The 23,401-nt window shown below is 39.4% G+C and overlaps 1 protein-coding gene across 1 annotated transcript in view; it reads left to right on the top strand.

Annotated features, from left to right (window-relative positions):
- The window catches only part of RYR2 (ryanodine receptor 2), a 721,218-nt gene that overhangs the window by 170,526 nt on the left and 527,291 nt on the right, over window positions 1-23,401 (top strand). The gene's annotated exons all lie outside the window — the stretch shown is intronic.

Here is a 23,401-nt window from a genome sequence, read left to right as displayed (position 1 = left end):
TTCCCTGTGCTATATGTAGGTCCTTGTTGGTGATCTATTTTATATATAGTAGTGTGTATCTGTTAATCCCAAACCCCTAATTTATTCCTTCCCCTCCCCGCTTTCCCCTTTGGTAACCATAAATTCATTTTCTATGTCTGTGGGTCTATTTCTGTCTTGCAAATAAGTTCATTTGTATCTTTTTTTAAAAAAGATTCCACATGTGAGTGATACCATATGATATTTGTCTTTCTCCGTCTGGCTTTGTTCACTTAGTATGATAATCTCTAGGTCCACCCATGTTGCTGCAAATTGTATTATTTCATTCTTTTTTATGGCTGAAGCTTATCACATAAACTGAAGTGCCTCAGTGAACCTCCATGGGCTTCAAATCTAATCACCATCCCTGTATCGCACACACTGGGCCAGCGATGAACTTGCTGGGTGTCACAGAGCATTTTCCCCAGCACCATCCTGTTTGCTCATGTATAAGAATTGTAGCCTGGCAAAATCCCCTTCCTTTTTTTTAGAGCTCTGCCCTCTGCCTGTACAATGCAATCTAGATGCTTTCTTTAGTGTCATAATATATGTTGTTAATTTTAAAGGTGAATAAAATGTTGAAATATTACATTGCTCTAAGAAAAAGAACTGAAACTAATCATGAAAAGAGACCATCTTTTATTTATGCTGGTTGACAAACTGAACTGGAAAACGTCAGACTTAAATTGTGGCTAGCATAAACAGAGAGAGGGAAAATGTAACCTTAGTGATGGGTTCAAAACCTTTTAAAATAAATATTTCCAATAGTATCCCTAATACAACCTGATTTATTTAAGAGGGAGTGTTGAATTTAATCTCTCCTCTACATATCACAATTATAGTAGTTTTAGACTTGTTATCCGATCATGTAATGGCAAATAGCTTTAGAAAAAATACAGTAAACACCAAGGGGGGAAAGCGGGGGTTGGGAGGGGTGGTGGTGGGATGAATTGGGAGATTGGGATTAACATATATACATTAATATGTATAAAATAGCTAACTAATAAGAACCTGCTGTATAAAAAATAAACTAAAAATCAAATTCAAAAAAGAAAAATACAGTAAAAGCAACACCCAGCAATCACTTGAATAAGTAAGCCTCTTAAAATTATACCTTTTTTTTCCAAATGGAGGTACTTTCAAGGACTCGTCTTTGAAAGTAGAGACATACTCAGTTTTTTAAAAAAACAAGCTTATCTCTTTACCAAATGTAGGTTTAGTCCTACCCATGATAGTTGGCTTAATAGAAGTCAGTTGCACACTGGGATGTTTTTATTTTTTAAATGATACCCTAAAACTTTGACTGCTTATAATTTGGAGCATACTTGCTTTTCATTGTATACCAGTTAAATCTGTGGTAATTTTAAGATGAACGTGATTTTAGTGTGATGATTGGGGATTATGAGATTTGTTTATGTAGCTGATTGAATTGTTTTCCCTCTAAGCCGCTTTATACAAAAAAAAATCAAAGAGCTGTATATTTCGCTCATTTAAAAAATCTGCTTTTCCCTGTTTATTTTTTAAGCCAGTTAAATGCCTTTCTGAACAAGAGTGGGTAAAGCAAGTGAATAAGTGCTTTTCAAAACTTCCTGAATACATTTAATTCGTATTGATGAGATGTATGTGAATCCACGATGGAGAGCCCGTCATTAGGTTTAGGGGGCGGACGTGGTTAATTAATTAATATCATACCTTTTTGTTTTACCCACATAAATTCCCCCTGAGGCCGGAAGTTTGTTAATCTCTACAGAATGCAGTATATGGCGATAAATACAGAAAGTGCATTTTCGTGTTTCCCAATGAAGGGGGATTTATGTGGCATTAGAGTGGCCCTGAATGTCCTGTATGAGGCTTGTGTCCATAGCATCGTAGTCATTGCCTAAGTAAGTAGTTATGTGTTGTCAAGCCTTTCTCGCTCCCCACGCCCTCCTACCAGTCTTGTTTCACTTGGCTTTTTCAAAGGAGACACCATGAATACCTATTTCCTTTGCCATGAGTCAGGGTGGTGGTGGACCAATCTCTTAGCATCTCTGGGACTCCTGTGGGCTAATGCTATGAGGCGATAGGAAGCCTGTTAACTCCAGGAGGTGCGAAACAAGGGGAGGTCTTTTCACTGCTGACCCAGTGTTCTGTAGCTTGTTTCTAACTAATTAATTTTAGGTAGCAACTTCTGTATTCCATATGATGTCTTAGTCCGTTTGGGCTGCCATAATGAAATAGCACACATTGGGTAGCTTATAAGCACAGAAATTTATTTCTCACAGTTTTGGAGGCTGGAAGTCTGAGATCAGGGTGCCAGCATAGTTGGGTGAGGGCCCTCTTCTGGGTCACAGCTTCTCATTGTGTCCTCATATGGCAGGAGGGGCTGGCTCTGAGTTCCATGGGATCTTTTTGGATAAGGGTGCTAATTCCATTCATGAGGGCTCCACCCTCATGACCTACTCACCTCCCAAAGCCCCCACCTCCTAACACCATCACATTGGGCTTTAGGGTTCTAACATGTGAATTTGAGGGGGGACACAGGCATTCAGACCATAGCATATGAAAAATTGTGAACAGAGGAGAGAAAATTTTGAATGCTAGAAATTACGCTTGAATGTGTTTCAACACTGAAGGCGTTTTTGTTTACTGCATCATCCGTAGGGTGTTTGGTATAAGCCGTGCATCACTGCTATTTTTATTAGCTTTCACAGTAGGATAGGATATTGAAGGAGAAAGTAGGAAATCTACAGGAGAAGAGTGTGAAGAGTGAAGAAACACCATCTTGCAGTAGGGCAGGTGTATGTGTTAAGAAATAGCCTGAGATAATTCCTATATTTCCATGAATACTGTAAATTACTGTTTGATGAGTGTCTGTGTTCCAATTCATTTTAATACCCAAAATGTATTTAACTATATTGTAAGAACACATTGGTAGATTGGAACTTAGACTTTTTTAGAGGTTCATAGATGGCTTTAATCCTTCTTGAAATTCCCCCTTGTGCGAGCATAACTCCATTGGTTGAACATAACTTATTGTTATTTTGGGGAGAGAAGTTTATGACATAAATGATCATTTTAGGTATGTAAGTAGCTTTTACTTTTTCTCATGATCTTATTCAGTAATTTTGTATTAGTTATTGATGGCTTCTTATTAGGTGACTTTCTATACCCTCCTTCCATTGGGTGAATTTCTGATGAATGTTTACTGGATTTTTATTCATATTACATGGCTAGAACTTAGCATGTGTGTCGTGCATGAGTCAAGTGTGATGGCTTTTAGTCTCACCATTCTTAGCTTGGTAGTCTTATACTTCTTTTTAAAAAAATTTCTATAGTAAAGATATATGTATATATTTTTATTGAGGTATATAGTTAAATTACATTGTGTTAGTTTCAAGTGCACAGCAAAGTGATTCAGTTATACATATATTCTTTTACAGATTCTTTTCCATTATAGGTTATGACAAGATACTGAGTATAGTTCTCTGTGTTATACAGTACGCCCTTGTTGTTTGCCTGTTTTATATACAATAGTGTGTATCTGTTAATCCCAAACTCCTCATTTATCCCCCACCCCACCCCATCCGCTTTAGTAACCATAAGTTTTCTGTGTCTGTGAATCTGTTTCTGTTTTGTAAATAAGTTCATTTGTATCATTTTAAAGATTCCACAAATAACTGATATTATATGGTATTTGTCTTTTTTGTCTGACTTCCCTTAGTATGATAATCTCTAGGTCTCTCCATGTTGCTGCAAATGGCATTACTTCATTCTTTTTTGTGGCAGAGTAGTATTCCACTCTCTCTCTTTATACCACATCTTCTTATTTATATATATATTTTTGGAGTGTTCCTTGGAATGATCAGTCCAAACGAATGTTATGCCCTTTTAGATATAACTTGTATAGAAATTCTGCAAATCCAAACTTTAATTTAAATGTGACTCAACCATTAACAGTGCCAACTGTAGATACGTAGGTCGATAAGCACATGAACTGCCAATCAAACAAAGCTGGAGGTTTCCCTGGTGGCGCAGTGGTTGAGAATCTGCCTGCTAATGCAGGGGACACGGGTTCAAGCCCTGGTGTAGGAAGATCCTACATGCCGCAGAGCAACTAGGCCCGTGAGCCACAACTACTGAGCCTGCGCGTCTGGAGCCTGTGCTCTGCATCAAGAGAGGCCACGACAGTGAGAGGCTCGCGCACCACGATGAAGAGTGGCCCCCGCTTGCCACAACTAGAGAAAGCCCTCGCACAGAAACGAAGACCCAACACAGCCAAAAACATAAATAAATAAATTAATTAAAAGAAGGCTCAACATTAAAAAAAAAAAAAAAAAAAAAGTTGGATTTTCAGCTCTGTCAGAGGTAACAATATTACCCTAAAGGTTCAGTAGTCCTTTGCTTTAACCTCCTACCTGGAAACCTGGATCGTACATCCTGCTTGACAGTTCTGTGTGATGTTTTGCCACTTAGATAATTACCAGCAAAGTACCAAAAACTGAGAAGCATTTTGAAGTTCTAGGTAAGCTGTCTGAAATTTGCAGGAATAATAACTTTCTGCTCCTACCCTCAAGATCCCCAGAGCCTTCCAGCTTCTAGGAGGAAGGCGCTCTCATATTGATCCCACTGAATTTTGCAGTTCCTTCTTTTAAAAAGAAAATCCACCTCCCACCATTGATGGAAGCTGATTTTATAATCTCCTACATCTTTGCTTTCTTCAAGACAGTAAATAACCGAAGCCCTACCAGCTAGAGAAAAGAGAACACATAATTTAAATGGAAGAAAAAATGGTACCCAGTTTTTCTTGATTGATTGCAATGCATTCCACTTCAAGTCTGTGTCTTTGCCTCATTTTGTTGGGTTTTTTTTTTGTATGCAAAAGATTTGGTGTGAATTCTGCATTTAAATTATTTTATAAATCATTTCATTTGCTGAGAATGACAGTGTCTTGAATTTAGTCAGTAAACGTTTATTGAGGACGCACAAAAGATGGGCCTACTGGTCAGTGCTGGGCATAGGTACATGAAGTCCTAAGTAGCTGACCTTCAGGGACTCATGGGGAACGCACTGAGTATGCATTTTCCTTGATTATTAGAGCTGCCAACATTTAGTTTTTAGAATATTCTGAAGTAACCTTATCCTTAGAGAAAAACCTTTATTTTTCAGCAAAAGCAAGTCTCCTTTCTGCGTCTGTGACTTTCCTGACAGACACAGATTCTTAGGTAGTAAAGTCATGGAATCATAAGTGCCAGATGGAACTTTCAAAATGGATCTTTGAATTTTCTTCTGTCACTCACCACATCTCCTTCATCTACCCTTTGACTCTATCTGGACAGAATCCACAATACTTGGCAGAAAGCGGCAAGTATTTTATATCTGAAATATCTGTTCAGTGGGAATTGGCTTGTCATTGAATCTCAGGTGTCAAAATAATTTTTTATGTATTCTCTATTGGCATGATCTCAAAGTTCTTAACTGAGAAAATGAATTGAAATATGTAAATTGAAATGTTAATGTAAACATACTCATAATTGTAAATTACTTTTCTTTTTTCTGTGAATATTAAACAGGTTGTGGATTCAAGGGTAATATTCTAGAGACTGGAAAACATTTCCAGGTAGTCTGTAAATGCAGAAATTAAGAACACATTTTATTCAGTCGCTTTTTCATTCAGTAACAGTTAGTGATGGCTTCTCATCTCTAGACATTGCAGTGAATGTAGGGGAATCAAAGTTGGCGTACGTGGCCACTGTCATGAGGAAGCTTAGAGTTTTGTGTTTTTTTTTTTTTGCTGTGCCATGTGGCTTGCGGGATCTTAGTTCCCCAACCAGGGATCGAACACATGTTCTTGGCAGTGAAGGCACGGAGTCATAACCACTGGACCGCCAGAAAATTCCCTTGTGTTGTGTTTTTTAATGCCCAAGAGTCTATTTAATTTTTAAAGTAGCTTATGGGTGCTGTAAAAATGTATCCTCTCTACTCTAAATGATACAGGTGGTTGAAAGCTCTAACTTACCCCTCCTTGAGATTTGGGGTCCACTTGGTATCTTCTTTGAGGGATCTTGATTCAGAAGCCCATGCATCCTCTCCACAATTCTGACTGGTTGGTAAAGGATTAGGTTTTACTGTTAGATCTCTTTCTCTCCACCCCAGTCCATATGCATTGACTTTTCCTCTTTGTATAGTGTTTGCAAAAAAAGCAGAATAAACAATTCCAGAGAGTTGTCATTTAAATAAGAGGCGCTTTCCTGCTTTTAGTCAAAGGCCCTGCCCAGTGTACGGAGGTCACTGTCTAGGCCTTCCTGATTCACCTTCTCCTGGTCATTGATAAGCAGTTGTTTCTGATCTGACATCCAATCTCCTGAGAGCAGCCCCCAAAGAGAAATTGCGGGGTAGTCTGATAAGATCAGATGTTGGGGGGGGGGTCCATGCAATTTCTGATCTTGGCGTTAGCAGTCAGATTCTTTGTCTTGCTTGGTTTTATGGTTTCTATCCACTGTAGGGTGGCTTCTCAAAGTGGTTCCTGGATATTCACCCTGAATAATCTGAATTGGGGCACAGTTCCTTCCAAGTAGAGATTGTGGAGTGAACTACTTATTGTCTGGTTTTTCAAACAGTTGGAAAAGTTTGGGTTTGGCTACCGCAGTTGGAACATTGATGCTCTCTAAGCAGATGTGAAGATAACAGAGTTACGATTATTGATATCATCGACGTAACAAGGGGTCTAAGAGAATGATAGAGCATTGAGCTACTTCCCCATCATCCTTTAAGGCTGAGCACCAGGTTCATTAAAATAGTCTTTAGGGCAAAAGGTAGGGTATAGATGTGCCACCACTTGAACAGGCAGGTGCTAACTTTTCGTGTGTCATGTGTATGTGTATTTGAGGTGGGAATGTGAAATAAGCCTTGACATACTTACCTTTACCCCAGTGTTCTTTTGTATTCTATGTCTAGGAATTTTCTCAACCCTCCATTCATTCCAGCATCTTCTGAGGGACTCAGATGAGCCCATGTGCAAAAAGTTCTTCCTTCTTCTCCACAGCATCCTATCCTACAACCGTTTTCAAACACAACAACAATAAAACACCTAAAACTTCATTTACGAAATGGAGAGATTTTATTTCTAAAGACAAAGGGATGGCTATTATTACCCCTGATACAAGCAGGAAAAGAAAGGATATACCTGCTGTGTTTCAGACACTTGCTAGTTGCTGTATTAGCTCACCTCACGTTTGCCAGCGGTGGTTACTGTGACAGAGTGGATCAGTGAATAGCATTGAAGTTTCCTTGTTTTGGTCTCTTTTTGCTTTATTATTATTTTTTTTCTTGGGACGTGGCAAAAAAGGTCTAGGAGTTTAGGAAAAATGCAGATGGAGCATGTATTTAAGAGGTAGAACAGAGTCTAAGGAACAATAACCAATCTAGAGTTACAAAATGAACTTTAACTTAGGAAAAGCCTTAGGAATCCACAAATTTGTCCTTATATTTTATTTTGTAGAGGAAGAAATTTAGATGTAGGAAAATTCAGTGGTTCATCCAAGGTTGCACGCGGAGTTACTGGTAGAGAAAGGAAGTCTGAGGTTCTCTTCAGTATAAAAGTAACAAAAAGTAATGAAGATGGCAGGCAGCAGATTCTTTATCTTTTGAGCAGTCAACAAGAGAGAAAGAACTTAGCTTGAGTTTAAGTAATTTAAGATAGTTTTGATGGTAGAAACTCTTAATAGTGGAATGGGGTGCTTTGAGATATTATTTTGAGGAGATCTGCAATCTAAGATGTTTTTGGTTTGGTCCTTTCCTGAAAAGTGTCTGGGGAATGGTTGGAGGCCCTGTGAGTATCCTTTATTTACTATGGTATTCTGTGATGGTCCCGTAGTTCAGAGAATGGTAATGTTGGTAATGAAATATTGATGATGTTAATCTCTCTCTTGACCCCCTGGTCTTGACCTTCTCCAGTATGAGGAGCCACGATGAGGACTGTGGAACCACCAGCTAGATGGGCTGTACTGGAATTGTGTTCTTTTGATCTGTACGTGCCCAGGATGTGCAGGTTGATAACAGACCTGCGATTCACGTATTACTATAATTGTTAAAGACCTGATAAAGTCAGCAGTTTTGTATTTATTGATGAAAACTTCTAATGTAGAAATATTATAGGATCTGTAGTAGATTTGCAGTCGACCTTTGTAGTTAATGTTCGACTTTGTTTTGAGTTGGATAATGTGACATATTCTCTAGCATATTTCCTAGCATCTGTAAGTCAATTGGGAAAAACAACAGTGAAGGAATCTAAGCCAATCAGGAAGAGGGGGATCCAGGAGAACGATCATTCTACATGGGTCAACGTCAGCCTAATACACTTTTCCCAGTCAGACTTCTCGCCTCCTCTTTCAAGTAGACATATATAAATGCAAAAAAATTATGATGCAAAAGATGGGGAAACTGTTGCCGATATATGGAAATATGTATATGTTTGTTGTTATTCCTTAGAAAAATGTTTCTGAACATACCCAGTTGGGGGTGCCCAGCCTTCAGTGATCAGGCAGCAGTGCACTTGAACAAGGCTCTTAATTTTTCTTTCTGAGCCGTTACTCCACGATGTAGGATATATACCAAGAGAACATCTCACTTTGTCATCAGCAGTATACTCTGCATGAGTGCAAGGACTCTGAGGAATAGTTAAGATTTAAATAGTCCCAGCGGGGAAGCAGGGAGTTTGGATAAAAGAATATCTTTCTCTTTCTCTCAAGATTTTATCATTAGAGAAGATCATTTGGCTTGCTCGTGAAAGCTGTCGTTAGTGCTTCAGCACAGAAGGTCGCAAGTTTTTTGCCTCATCGAGTCTGTTAATTAAGTTAACAGACTTAAATTAAAGTAACAGACTTAAAGTCTGATACTTAATTCCCTGGTATCATAAAATGAATTTGAATCCTAGATTTTTTCAGAAGTTTAGGAGTTCTCCTGCTAGTGTGAGGTCACCATTTGTCCTGTTACTCTGAAGTAAGGGATTGAGAAGATAAATACCATGAATTCTTGCAGATGAGCAGTAACCTCATGGAAATCACTTTAGCACAAGGTCCCCATGGCAATTTCCTACAGAAAATGACTTCCTTTCATTGAAAAGGCATTAGGTTTGAGGTTCTGTGAATTTCAAGTTCTAATGTTGCCAATGCTCTGTTGATTTACTTAGGGTACCGGTAGAAATCTTCCGGATGTATGTGCAGAAATCCAACTCCAACTGGTTCAAGCCACAATAAAGGAGAGATGTGTTGTCTCATGTAATTGAAAGGTCCAGGGTAGGTTTAAATACAATCATGGCTCTTTCCAGGGATCCAAATGATGCCATTTAGACTGATCCCATTGTTTCTTGGCTCTGTTTTCGTCTTGGTTGGCTACATATGCAGATAGGATTTTTGCTGTGAGGTGACAAGATGGTCACCTGCAGCTCCAGGCTCACATTCTACTAGCTTTGAGACTGGCAGAAAGAGATTTCTCCTTCCTAAGAGTTCCACTGCTGGGATCGAGTCTCATTGTGCCAGCGGGGGTCATGTTGCTAGGAAGATGGAAGGTCCTGGTCATATGTGTGACCCCTGCCCCTGAGAGGGGAGGAAGGGCGGAATCACCCCTACCCAAATCACCTGGACTGAGAGTCTGGGAGGAGAAAGTCCCTCCAAAGAGGAATATCAAGATGTCTCACCAGAAGGGGCAGTGATGACTGGGCTGTCCAAACAACAGATTGCCACTCCCTTCAGCTTAAATGTTACTATCCATTTACATTCATGCACAAGGTGGTATTTAGAAATTTAGAAAAAATCGTCTTTCCGCATTTAGTGCTTCCAGTCTGATCCCACAAGTTCCAATGGAGACTCCCTTTTTCAAAGACATTTATAGCAAAGGCTTTAAAGTATGTTTCTCTCATAAAAACCAGTGGATTCATGGTTTTATTTAAAAGTTTTAAAATTTTATTTATTTTATTTAAAAATAAATGATTTTTAATCATTTATTTTTTAAAAATTTATTGAAGTATAGTTGATTTACAGTGTGCCTATTTCTGTTGTACAGCTCAGTGAATCAGCTATACATATATATATTCTTTTCCTATTATGGTTTATCACAGGATATTGAATATAGTTCCCTGTGCTGTACAGTAGGGCCTTGTTGTTTATCCATTCCATATATATAGTAGTTTGTGTCTGCTAATCCCAAACTCCCAATCCTTCCCTTGCCCGTGCCCCTCCTCCCAACCATAAGTCTGTTCTCTGTATCTGTGGATCTGTTTCTGTTGCGTAGATATGTTCATTTTTGTCGTATTTTAGATAACACAGGTAAGTGATGTCGTATGGTGTTTGTCTTTCTCTTTCTGACTTTGCTTCGTATGATAATCTCTAGGTCCTTCTGTGTTGCTGCAAATGGCATTATTTCATTCTTTTTAATGGCTAAGTAATATTCCACTGTATATGTGTACCACATCTACTTTATCCATTTATCTGTCAGTGGTCATTTAGGTTGTTTCCGTGTCTTGGCTATTGTAAATAGTGCTGCTGTGAACATTGGGGTGCGTGTATCTTTGGAGTATATGTATTGGGGTGCGAATTATAGTTTTGTCTGGGTATATGCCCAGGAGTGGGATTGCTGGATCATATAATCATTCATTGTTTCATGTTTTATCAGTTCTTGTGAAAGGTAACTTGTTTGTATTACAATTGGCCTCTTTAGAGGTTCTGTTGGTTCTGTTGGAATGCCTCTCTTTGGACTTTGGAGATTGTCAGTGCAGAGCTCACCATGCACTGAGCAGCTGCATGAGACAATTTCTACATGAGCTTCCACAGGCAAGCATGTACCTGTTAATGTGGAAATAAAATTCAGCTCTATTTCCCTATTTGTCAGGGTCCTGGAACAGTAAGGATGTAGGGTTAGCATGTGTACGGAAAAGTTCATTTCCATTCAAACCTAAAAATAGATGGAGATCACAGAGCTGTCAAAAACAAGGCTTCTATAAATTTAGACTCAAGTTTGATGTCAGTTGAGGAGTTTTAAATAATGTATCAAAGTGGGAAGAGAAACTCAACAGAGATAATGTTGTGAAAGGGCAGCGGTGATGAGAAAATCTAGATGAATTTTAGTTTGGGAAATCTCTGTCTCTTCATAGACTCTAAACAGGTTTATCAGTCCACAGTTGTTGAACATTTCCTTTGACTGCAGAAGTGGCTTTAGTCTGAAGTCACCCTGTGCCATGAGTGCTTTAATCTGTTTTCTTTCTTTGTCCTACTGCTTTGTCACTCTAGTTGACCCCCTCTGTGCCAGCAGCATTGTAGCATTGCCAGTCCTATTCATTTTTAGGCAGGCATATTTGCTTTTTGGACAACAGCATCGTTTCTGAAATATTTGAATCCTCAAGTAACAATGATAACTTCTTACTCATTTTGAAGGTAACTGAAACTTCAATTACTTTCATATTTTTTTGACTTGGTGGTTTGCACCCTTTGTCTTCTTACTCTGTTTGATTTGGTTTTTACTCAGAAATAGGAGTACACGTGGTGATTTTTTACTTTTTAAATACTGTTTGTTTTTAACAGTTTGATGGTGATTCAGTGACCATTAGCTTAATTTATAAATTCAGCCAAGCAATGGGTAATCTAAAACATTTGGTTGTCAATTTTAATGGGAGGTGAATAAAAAGTTTTGTCCTTGTTATTACCCTATTTCTTGCGGGCCTATATATTATTGTGCAAGTGATTATTGGTACTAATTGAAAGATATCTTTTCAAATTTTGTCGAGTACTGGCACTCGTTTAATTGTTGCTCTTATCTCTTTTTAATTTCAATTTGGAAGAAAAGATCTTTCAATGATTCATAATTTATTATAAACAGTTCTACAACCATTGTCTTTCCTGATTTTTTCTGAGATTGTTTCAGAAGAAGGGAGGAGAGAAAGCCCTCAAAATGATTAAATAGCCCAGGAAGAGTAAGTATTTGAGCTCCTGAAAAAAATAATTGTTTCTGTAAAATCAGCTTTTGAGGTACATCTCCACTTTTCTTGTCATTTCCTTTGGCTGTGGCGTTTGAAATTACACAGACTTCCATGTTCAGAGCGCCACCCTCCCTCTCTGGCCCATTCATTGAGGAAGGGCTCCTGTCAGGGGTAATTTTTAATAAAAGACATACTTATGGTAACTACAGCGTGAAGGAAACGTTAGGAAAGGACCCCACTCAGATGCCATGGAACCTTGGAGGTGCTTCTGGTAGCTTGGAAGTTTCTTTATGTTCAACAGCACAAGAGACTTTCTGGGGTTGATTCGAAAAGGAGCTCCGATCACAGTTTAATAAGCTGGCTCTTGCTGGCCATTGTAGATGAGTCTGAAGTGCTCTGCACCCTGGGTGGAACACACAAAAGAGAGACATTCTACGGAACAATGACCCCTCCACAGGGTATTGCCATAACTGGACAAAGGTGGGTGGAACCTATGGCAGTTGTGGGGTGGGGGAATGATTGTTTTGAAAGGGAAGCTACTGCTGGTTATGCTAAAAGCAAAGATAGAAAATAGAAAGCGTCCAAGGTATCTTAGCTGAGTTTGAAAGTTGCAAGTTACACTGTAAACTAACCTATGGAAAGGCTGAGCAAAGAATTCGCAGGTTTACATAATGTTCCCCAAATCTTGACTATAATCCATGATGCTTATGGGTCTTTGCAGAATCTGATTAGAATCACACAAAGGTGATACATAGTTTGGGAAAGTCCATTTATTTCAAAAGAGAAATAACTGTTTGGGGTTGTGTTTCAGTCAGTATTTCACTAAATCATCTTTTGCCAAGATATCTTCAATATGAACTGGGGTGATATTTTCATGGTTTTTACTTCCCCTCATCAGTAATCACCCAGAGAATCCCAGGCAGGAAATTCCTTCTTTCTTTATTCATAAGAAATCTAGTTTTTGCTCGTAATACAGTCTTTTTATTCTTTTTTAAAAACACCTTTATTGGAATATAATTGCTTTACAATGGTGTGTCAGTTTCTGCTTTATAACAAAGTGAATCAGTTACACATATACATATGTCCCCATATCTCTTCCCTCTTGTGTCTCCCTCCCTCCCACCCTCCCTATCCCACCCCTCTAGGTGGTCACAAAGCACCGAGCTGATCTCCCTGTGCTATGCAGCTGCTTCCCACTAGCTATCTGTTTTACGTTTGGTAGTGTATATATGTCCATGCCACTCTCTCGCTTTGTCCCAGCTCACCCTTCCCCCTCCACATATCCTCAAGTCCATTCTCTAGTAGGTCTGCATCTTTATTCCTGTCTTGCCCCTAGGTTCTTCTGACCATTTTTTTCTTTGCTTTTTTTTTTTTTTTTAGATTCCATATATGCGTTAGCATATGGTATTTTTCTTTCTGACTTACTTCACTCTGTATGACACACTCTAAGTCCATCCACCTCACTACAAATAACTCAGTTTCGTTCGTTTTTATGGCTGAGTAGTATTCCATTGTGTGTGTGTATATATATATATAAAATATATATATATAAAATATATATATATAAAATATATATATATATATATATATACGCCACATCTTCTTTATCCATTCATCTGTTGAAGGACACTTAGGTTGCTTCCATGTCCTGGCGGTTGTAAATAGAGCTGCAATGAATATTTTGGTACATGACTCTTTCTGAATTATGGTTTTCTCAGGATATATGCCCAGTAGTGGGATTGCTGGGTCGTGTTGTAGTTCTATTTTCAGTTTTTTAAGGAACCTCCATACTGTTCTCCATAGTGACTGTACCAATTCACATTCCCACCAACAGTGCAGAGGGTTCCCTTTTCTCTACACCTTCTCCAGCATTTATTGTTTGTAGATTTTTTGATGATCACCATTCTGACAGGTGTGAGGTGATACCTCATTGGACTTCTGATTTGCATTTCTCTAACGATTAGAGATGTTGAGCATCCTTTCATGTGTTTGTTGGCAATCTGTATATCTTCTTTGGAGAAATGTCTATTGAGGTCTTCTGCCCAGTTTTGGATTGGGTTGTTTGTCTTTTTGATACTGAGCTGCATGAGTTGCTTGTATGTTTTGGAGATTAATCCTTTGTCAGTTGCTTCACTTGCAAATATTTTCTCCCATTCTCAGGGTTGTCTTTTGGTCTTGTTTATGGTTTCCTTTGCTGTGCAAAAGCTTTGAAGTTTCATTAGGTCCCATCTGTTTATTTTTGTTTTTATTTCCATTTCTCTAGGAGGTGGGTCAAAAAGTATCTTGCTGTGAGTTATGTCATAGAGTGTTCTGCCTATGTTTTCCTCTAAGAGTTTGATGGTGTCTGGCATTATATTTAGGTCTTTAATCCATTTTGAGCTTATTTTTGTGTATGGTGTTAGGGAGTGTTCTAATTTCATACTTTTACATGTAGCTGTCCAGTTTTCCCAGCACCACTTATTGAAGAGGCTGTCTTTTCTCCACTGTATATTCTTGCTTCCTTTATCAAAGATAAGGTGACCATATGTGCGTGGGTTTATCTCTGGGCTTTCTATCCTGTTACGTTGATCTATATTTCTGTTTTTGTGCCAGTACCATACTGTCTTGATGACTGTAGCTTTGTAGTAATATCTGAAGTCAGGGAGCCTCATTCCTCCAGCTCCGTTTTTCGTTTTCAAGATTGCTTTGGCTATTCGGGGTCTTTTGTGTTTCCATACAAATTGTGAAATTTTTTGTTCTAGTTCTGTGAAAAATGCCAGTGGTTGTTTCATAGGGATTGCATTGAATCTGTAGATTGCTTTGGGTAGTAGAGTCATTTTGACAATGTGATTCTTCCAATCCAAGAACATGGTATATCTCTCCATCTCTTTGTATCATCTTTAATTTCTTTCATCAGTGTCTTATCATTTTCTGCATAGAGGTCTTTTGTCTCCTTAGGTAGGTTTATTCCTAGGTATGTTATTTTTTTTGTTGCAGTGGTAAATGGGAGTGTTTTCTTAATTTCACTTTCAGATTTTTCATCATTAGTATATAGGAATGCAAGAGATTTCTGCACCTTAATTTTGTATCCTGCTACTTTACCAAATTCATTGATGAGCTCTAGTAGTTTTCTGGTAGCATCTTTAGGATTCTCTATGTATAGTATCATGTCATCTGCAAACAGTGACAGCTTTACTTCTTTTCCAATTTGGTTTCATTTTATTTCTTTTTCTTCTTTGATTGCTGTGGATAAAACTTCCAAAGTATGTTGAATAAGAGTGGTGAGAATGGGCAACCTTGTCTTGTTCCTGATCTTAGTGGAAATGCTTTCAGTTTTTCACCATTGAGGACGATGTTGGCTGTGGGTTTGTCATATATGGCCTTTATTATGTTGAGGAAAGTTCCCTCTATGTTACTTTCTGGAGGTTTTTTTTTATCATAAATGGGTGTTGAATTTTGTCAAAAGCTGTCTCTGCATCTATTGAGATGATCATATGGTTTTCTTCCTTCAATTTGTGAATATGGTGTATCACATATATTAATTTGCATATATTGAAGAATCCTTGCATTCCTGGGGTAAATCCCACTTGATCATGGTGTATGATCCTTTTAATGTGCTATTGGATTCTGTTTGCTAGTATTTGGTTGAGGATTTTTGCATCTGTGTTCATCAGTGATATTGGCTTGTAGTTTTCATTCTTTGTGACATCTTTGTCTGGTTTTGGTATCAGAGTGATGATGGTGGCCTCGTAGAATGAATTTGGGAGTGTTCCTCCCTCTGCTATTTTTGGAAGAGTTTGAGAAGGATAGGTGTTAGCTCTTCTCTAAATGTTTGATAGCATTCACCTGTGAAGCCATCTGGTCCTGGACTTTTGTTTGTTGGAAGATTATTAATCAGAGTTTCAATTTCAGTGCTTGTGATTGGTCTGTTCATATTTTCTATTTCTTCCTGATTCAGTCTCAGAAGGTTGTGCATTTCTAAGAATTCGTCCATTTCTTCCAGGTTGTCCATTGTATTGGCATGTAGTTGCTTGTAGTAATCTCTCATGATCCTTTGTATTTCTCCAGTGTCAGTTGTTACTTCTTCTTTTTCATTTCTAATTCTATTGATTTGAGCCTTCTCCCTTTTTTTCTTGATGAGTCTGGCTAATGGTTTATCAATTTTGTTTGTCAAAGAACCAGCTTTTAGTTTTATTGATCTTTGCTATCGTTTCCTTCATTTCTTTTTCGTTTATTTGTGATCTGATCTTTATGATTTCCTTCCTTCTGCTAACTTCGGAGTTTTTTTGTTTTTCTTTCTCTGATTGCTTTAGGTGTAAGGTTAGGTTGTTTATTTGAGATGTTTCTTGTTTCTTGAGGTAGGATTGTATTGCTCTAAACTTCGCTCTTAGAACTGCTTTTGCTGCATCCCATAGGTTTTGGGTCACTGTGTTTTCGTTGTCATTTGTTTCTAGGTATTTTTTGATTTCCTCTTTGATTTCTTCAGTGATCTCTTGGTTATTAAGTAGTGTGCTGTTTAGCCTCCATGTGTTTGTTATTTCTTATAGATTTTTTCCTGTGATTGATATCTAGTTTCATAGCATTGTGGTCGGAAAAAATATTTGATACGATTTCAGTTTTCTTAAATTTACCAAGGCTTGATTTGTGACCCAAGATATGATCTACCCTGGAAAATGTTCCATGAGCACTTGAGAAGAAAGTGTATTCTGTTGTTTTTGGATGGAATGTCCTATAAATATCAATTAAGTCCATTTTGTTTAATGTATCATTTAAAGCTTGTGTTTCCTTTTTAATTTTCATTTTGGATGATCTGTCCATTGGTGAAAGTGGGGTGTTAAAGTCCCCTATTATGAATGTGTTACTGTCGATTTCCCCTTTTCTGGCTGTTACTATTTGCCTTACGTATTGAGGTGCTCCTATGTTGGGTGCATAAATATTTACAGTTGTTATATCTTCTTCTTGGATTGATCCCTTGATCATTATGTAGTGTCCTTCTTTGTCTCTTGTAATAGTCTTTGTTTTAAAGTCTATTTTGTCTGATATGAGAATTGTTACTCCAGCTTTGTTTTGATTTCCATTGGCATGGAATATCTTTTTCCATCCCCTCACTTTCAATCTGTATGTGTTCCTAGGTCTGAAGTGGGTCTCTTGTAGATAGCATATATACAGGTCTTGTTTTTGAATCCACTCAGCCAGTCTGTGTGTTTTGGTTGGAGCATTTAATCCATTTACATTTAAGGTAATTATCGATATGTATGTTCCTATTACCATTTTGTTAATTGTTTTGGGTTTGTTATTGTAGGTCTTTTCCTTGTCTTGTGTTTCCTGGCTAGAGAAGTTCCTTTAGCATTTGTTGTAAAGCTGGTTTGGTGGTGCTGAATTCTGTTAGCTTTTGCTTCTCTGTAAAGCTTTTAATTTCTCCGTGAAATCGGAATGGGATCCTTGCTGGATAGAGTAATCTTGGTTATAGGTTGTTCTCCTTCTTCACTTTAAATATGTACTGCCACTCCCTTCTGGCTTGCAGAGTTTCTGCCGCAAGATCAGCTGTTAACCTTATAGGGATTCCCTTATGTGTCATTTGTTCTTTTTCCCTTGCTGCTTTTAATATTTGTTCTTTGTATTTAATTTTTGATAGTTTGATTAATATGTGTCCTGGCGTGTTTCTCCTTGCATTTATCTTATATAGGATCCTTGGATTTATCCTGTATGGGACTCTCTGTGCTTCCTGGACTTAACTATTTCCTTTCCCATATTAGGGAAGTTTTCAACTATAGTCTCTTCAAATATTTTCTCGGTCCCTTTCTTTTTCTCTTCTTCTTGTGGGACCCCTGTAATTTGAATGTTGGTGCTTTGAATGTTGTCCCAGAGGTCTCTGAGACTGTCCTCAGTTCTTTTCATTCTTCTTTCTTTATTCTGCTCTGCAGTAGTTATTTCCACTATTTTATCTTCCAGGTCACTTATCCGTTCTTCTGCCTCAGTTATTCTGCTATTGATCCCTTCTAGAGAATTTTTAATTTCATTTATTGTTGTTCATCACTGTTTGTGTGCTCTTTGGTTCTTCTAGGTCTCTGTTAAACATTTCTTGTATTTTCTCCATTCTATTTCCAGGATTTTGGATCATCTTTAGTATCATTATTCTGAATTCTTTTTCAGGTAGACTGCCTATTTCCTCTTCATTTGTTTGGTCTAGTGGGTTTTTACCTGCTCCTTCATCTGCATATTTCTGTCTTCTCATTTTGCTCAACTTACTGTGTTTGGGGTCTCCTTTTTGCAGGCTGCAGGCTCGTAGTTCCTGTTGTTTTTGGTGTCTGCCCCCAGTGGCTGAGGTTGGTTCAGTGGGTTGTGTAGGCTTCCTGGTGGAGGGGACTACTGCCTGTATTCTGATGGATGAGCCCTGATCGTGTCTTTCTGGTGGGCAGGTCCACGTCTGGTGGTGTTTTTTGGTGTGTCTGTGACCTTATTATGATTTTAGGCAGCCTCCCTGCTAATGGGTGGGGTTGTGTTCCTGTCTTGCTAGTTGTTTGGCATGGGGTGTTCAGCACTGTAGCTTGCTGGTCGTTGAGTGGAGCTGGGTCTTGGCGTTGAGATGGAGATCTCTGGGGGACTTTCACCGTTTGACATTACGTAGTTCTGGGAGGTCTCTTCTGGACCAGTGTCCTGAACTTGGCTCTCCCACCTCAGTGGCACAGCCCTGATGCCTGGTTGGAGCACCAAGAGCCTGTCCTCCACATGTCTCAGAATAAAATGGAGGAAAAAAAGGAAGAGAAAGTAAAATAAAATAAAGTTATTAAAATAAAAAATAATTGTTAAGAAAAAAACTTTAAAAAACCCTAAAAGAACGGATAGAGAGAACCCTAGGACAAATGGTAAAAGCAAAGCTATACAGACAAAATCACACACAGAAGCATACACATACACACTCACAAAAAGAGAAAAAGGGAAAAAGAAATATATATATATATATATATATTATTGCTCCGAAAGTCCACCTCTTCAATTTGGGATGATTCATTGTCTGTTCAGGTATTCCACAGATGCAGGGCACATCAAGTTGACTGTGGAGATTTAATCCGCTGCTCCTTGAGGCTGCTGGGAGGGATTTCCCTTTGTCTTCTTTGTTCGCACAGCTCCTGGGGCTCAGCTTTGGATTTGGCCCCGCCTCTGCGGGTAGGTCGCCTGAAGGCGTCTGTTCTTTGCTCAGACACGACGGGGTTAAAGGAGCAGCTGATTCGGGGGCTCTGGCTCACTCAGGCCGGGGGGAGGGAGGGGTATGGATGCGAGGAGAGCCTGCGGCGGCAGAGGCCAGCGTGACGTTGCACCAGCCTGAGGCGCACCGTGTGTTCTCCCGGGGAGGTTGTCCTTCGGTCACGGGACCCTGGCAGTGGCGGGCAGCACAGGCTCCCGGAAGGGCGGTGTGGATAGTGACCTGTGCTCGCACACAGGCTTCTTGGTGGCGGCAGCAGCAGCCTTAGCGTCTCATGCCCGTGTCTGGGGTCCGCGCTTTTAGCCGCGGCTGGTGCCCATCTCTGGAGCTCCTTTAAGAAGTTCTCTTAATCCCTTCTCGCGCACCAGGAAACAGAGGCAAGAAAAAGTCTCTTGCGTCTTCGGCAGCTCCCGACCTTTTCCCGGACTTCCTCCCGGCTATAGCTGTGGCGCACTCGTTCCTTCAGGCTGTGTTCATGCCGCCAGTCGTCTCCTTGGGATCTGACGGAAGCCGGAGCCTCAGCTTCCAGCCCCGCCCGCCCCAACGGGTGAGCAGACAAGCCCCTCGGGCTGGTGAGTGCCGGTTGGCACCGATCCTCTGTGCGGGAATCTCTCCACTTTGCCCTCCGCACCCCTGTGGCTGCTGTCTCTTCCGTGTCTCCAAAGCTTCCCCCCCTCCGCCACCCGCAGTCTCCGCCCGCGAAGGGGCTTCCTAGTGTGTGGAAACCTTTCCTCCTTCACAGCTCCCTCCCACTGGTGCAGGTCCCGTCCCTATTCTTTTGTCTCTGTTTATTCTTTTTTCTTTTGCGCTACCCAGGTACGTGGGGGAGATTCTTGCGTTTTGGGAGGTCTGAGGTCTTCTGCCAGCTCCAGTAGGTGTTCTGTAGGAGTTGTTCCACGTGTAGATGTATTTCTGATGTATTTGTGGGGAGGAGGGTGATCTCTGTGTCTTACTCTTCCGCCGTCTTGAAGCTCCTTCTGTAATATAGTCTTTTCACCTTTTGATTGCTAGGAAAGGATAGAAAAGGATGTTTTTATGTAACTGCATATTTGCCCTGAGAGGCATGTAAAGCAATAAAGGAATGAACCGAATTTTCATGATAATAAGACTTAGTAAGATTGAGTTGTGATACTATTTTAACATTGAGAGATTTCTAAAATATCCCTTTTGGATTTTTAAAAGACATACAAAGATGGCTTGACATTGAATGTCCTCTTAGGTAATTTTTCTTTAATATGAAGATTTAAAAAGTTGTTGAATTAAACATCCTTCAAAGGGTATCAGAAACCAGTGGAATTTAAAGTGTCAGTCTGTGGACAAAATTTTTGATGGGTACTTTTGGAAGGTTAATACTTTCTTTGTCCAAATCAAATGTGTTTTATGTATTTCTCATAGTGAATACCTTTTTACAATTTGTTTTATCCTTTGTGTCGCTTAATACCAGTGTCTGTTTTTTCTGGATAATATTGACCAGTGCAAAGTTCTTACAGGTGATGAGGTCTTTCATTGGTTCTCCATGCTGCTGAAACCGGGTATGACCTTGTTCATGACCTCTGTTCCCAGTCCAAGTTACCAGTTACGTGGATGTTAGTAATAGCCAACTATTATATGGTACTTCACAGTTTGCAAAGGCCTAGATTATTTCATCTAATTAGTCTTTATAATAATAGTATGACATAGGTAAGGGTAATTTTTTAATGAATAAGATAATTGAATCTCGTTGAAGTGGATTATTCCAAGGTTAACCAGCTAAAAAGTGGGAAAGCTGCTCTTTTAACTCATGTTGGCTAGAGCTTTGTTGTTGTTTTTAAATTTGTACCTTCTAATTCATCCATTCATCTATCACACATTTATGGAGCATCTATTATATTCTGGGTATGATGGCTGTCACAAGTGCAGCAAGAATGAGACATGGTCCTTGTCTTTGAAGAATGTAGTCTAGGAAAAGAAAGGTGTAAGCAGGAAGTGTGATGAATTTGTGAATCGTGGTCCCGATGAGGGATTCCATCCATCTACTTCAAGATTTGCAGAGTAATTTATACTTTGACCCTGTGGAAGTACATTTTTTTTTAGGCAACTGTAACAGCCTTTCCTAATATGCCTCAAGTTGTACTGGGATAAATTGAACTGGATAGCAGACAGGGAACAGCTCTAGAGAAGTCTGTTACATTAAAAGGTAGATTTGACAGATATACACTATAATATATAAAATAGATAAACAACAAGAACCTTCTGTATAGCACAGGGAAGTATGTTCAGTATCTTGTGATAACCTATAATGGAAAAGAAATCTGAAAAAGAACATATCTCTCTCTCTCTCTGTATATATATAACTGAATCACTTTGCTGTACACCTGAAACATTGTAAATAACTATACTTCAATTAAACAGTTTTTTAAAAAAAGGTAGAGAGACAAAGGCACAGCAGGAGGCCATGACAGTGCTCCCAGTGTGACTCATCCAGCCTTGTCTCTGCTCCTTTGGCATCCTGAGCTTTTTTCGGTCATGGTGCTGTAGTACACGTTTACTCTAGGACAGTCAGTTATCTACTTGTTCTTTCTTCCTGGTAGACTCTTAAGTGCTTTGAGGGTACTTGTCCAAGCATTTTCATAATACTTGACTTGCCATGTCCAGCCTGTGTCCATACTTGTAGTGCACGTTATCCTCTCTACTCAGCCATTATCTTTCTTTTCCCATTTAAAAAAAAAATAGTATCACATGATTCCATAGTGTTTTAGAGTTTGTAGACATTCTCTCATTTAAATGTGTATCATCTAATGTTTAGGGCTCTAACCTCAAGTGGATCCTGGCAGCCCTCCTCTGTTTCCCTAGGCAGCGTACTGTCCTGCATTCCTCAAATCCTGTCTTCCTTTCTCACTCCCAGCTGCTACTTTACTTCTTATTCCACTGAGAAAACAGAAGCTCTTGGAAGAGAACTTATGCATCCTCCCACCACTGAATCAGTCACCTTCCAGGAACCCCACCCTTGCTCCTACCTGAGGCCACTACCTCCACCTGTGCTCTCAACCCCGGGCGGAGATGCACTGACCCCATCTCTCCCTGCATTACAAGCCTTTTTTCTTTATTGGGTATTTTCAGGATTATTCCTATCAGTATATAAACATATGATAATATATTTCCCAAGCACATCAAGAACATCTTCTCTTAGATATCTTCATGGCTTGCCCTCTCACTTCATTCAGACAAATAGCATTTTATCAGAGAGGTCTTCCCTGTATAGCCATTTACAATATCGACTCGCATCATTTCTTCGCCCTAGACTGCTTTCCTGAAATATTACAGAAGCCCCCAGATATTTCCTTCCTTAACTCTATGTCCCCATCCAGCTACTGTACCATTTCTCTGCTCCTCTTTTTAGCACAATTCAAGGGTTGTCTATTCCTGCTGGTCCACATCCTCTCCTCTCATTCTCTCCTAAATCCCCTCTGTTCTGGGTCTGATCCCCACTACTCCACTGAAATGAACTTTGGCAAGACCCCCAGTGAACACCACGTTGCCAACCGTGATGGTAATTCTAAGCCTTCATCTCACTCAGCTTCTGCATAGCGCTCAGCTCAGAAAACAGGAGTCTTTTTTCCTTTGTAGCTCGTTTATCTGACTTGGCTCCTGGTTTTCCTTCTCCCTTACAGCCCGTTCACTATAATTCACTATAATTCTTCTTTATTGAATTCTCTCATCTGAACCTTCTGATGTCGGTGTGCACTAGGTTTAGGGTTCACTTTTAGATTCCCTAGTTGTTGTTTACCCATTCATTCCCCTCGACTAGTATCATGGTCTTTAAATACATTTTCATACTGTGGACTCCTAAGTATTTATCTTCAGCCATGGCATTTTTCCTCAATTCCAGAGTTATATATCCAGCTGCCTACTTGAAACCTCATTTGGATGAAAGTCATCACAGACCTAATATGTCCAAACTTGCCTTCACAAGCCCCTCCCCTGCTGCAAACTGTTTTCCCCCAGTGCCCCCCATTTCAGGACATGGTACCAGCATTTAACCAGGTGTTCAAGCCTGAAACCTTAACATATTCTTTTTCTTCTCTATCTCCATCCCATATACTGTAAGCTCCACTTTTAAATTATATTCAAATTCTGACCACTTCCCAACACTTCCACAGGCAACACTCTAATACAAACCACCATCTTCTTTTGCTTTGGCTACAGTGAGAACCTTTCAAATAGTGTTTGTGTTCTCAACATGGCAGACAGTGTGATTCTTTTAACATGGA

The sequence above is a fragment of the Globicephala melas genome, chromosome 16 (genome assembly GCF_963455315.2).
Source record: "Globicephala melas chromosome 16, mGloMel1.2, whole genome shotgun sequence".
Lineage (NCBI taxonomy): Eukaryota > Metazoa > Chordata > Mammalia > Artiodactyla > Delphinidae > Globicephala > Globicephala melas.
The sequence above is the reverse complement of the archived record's forward strand: the minus strand, read 5'-3'. Positions and strand labels throughout refer to the sequence as shown.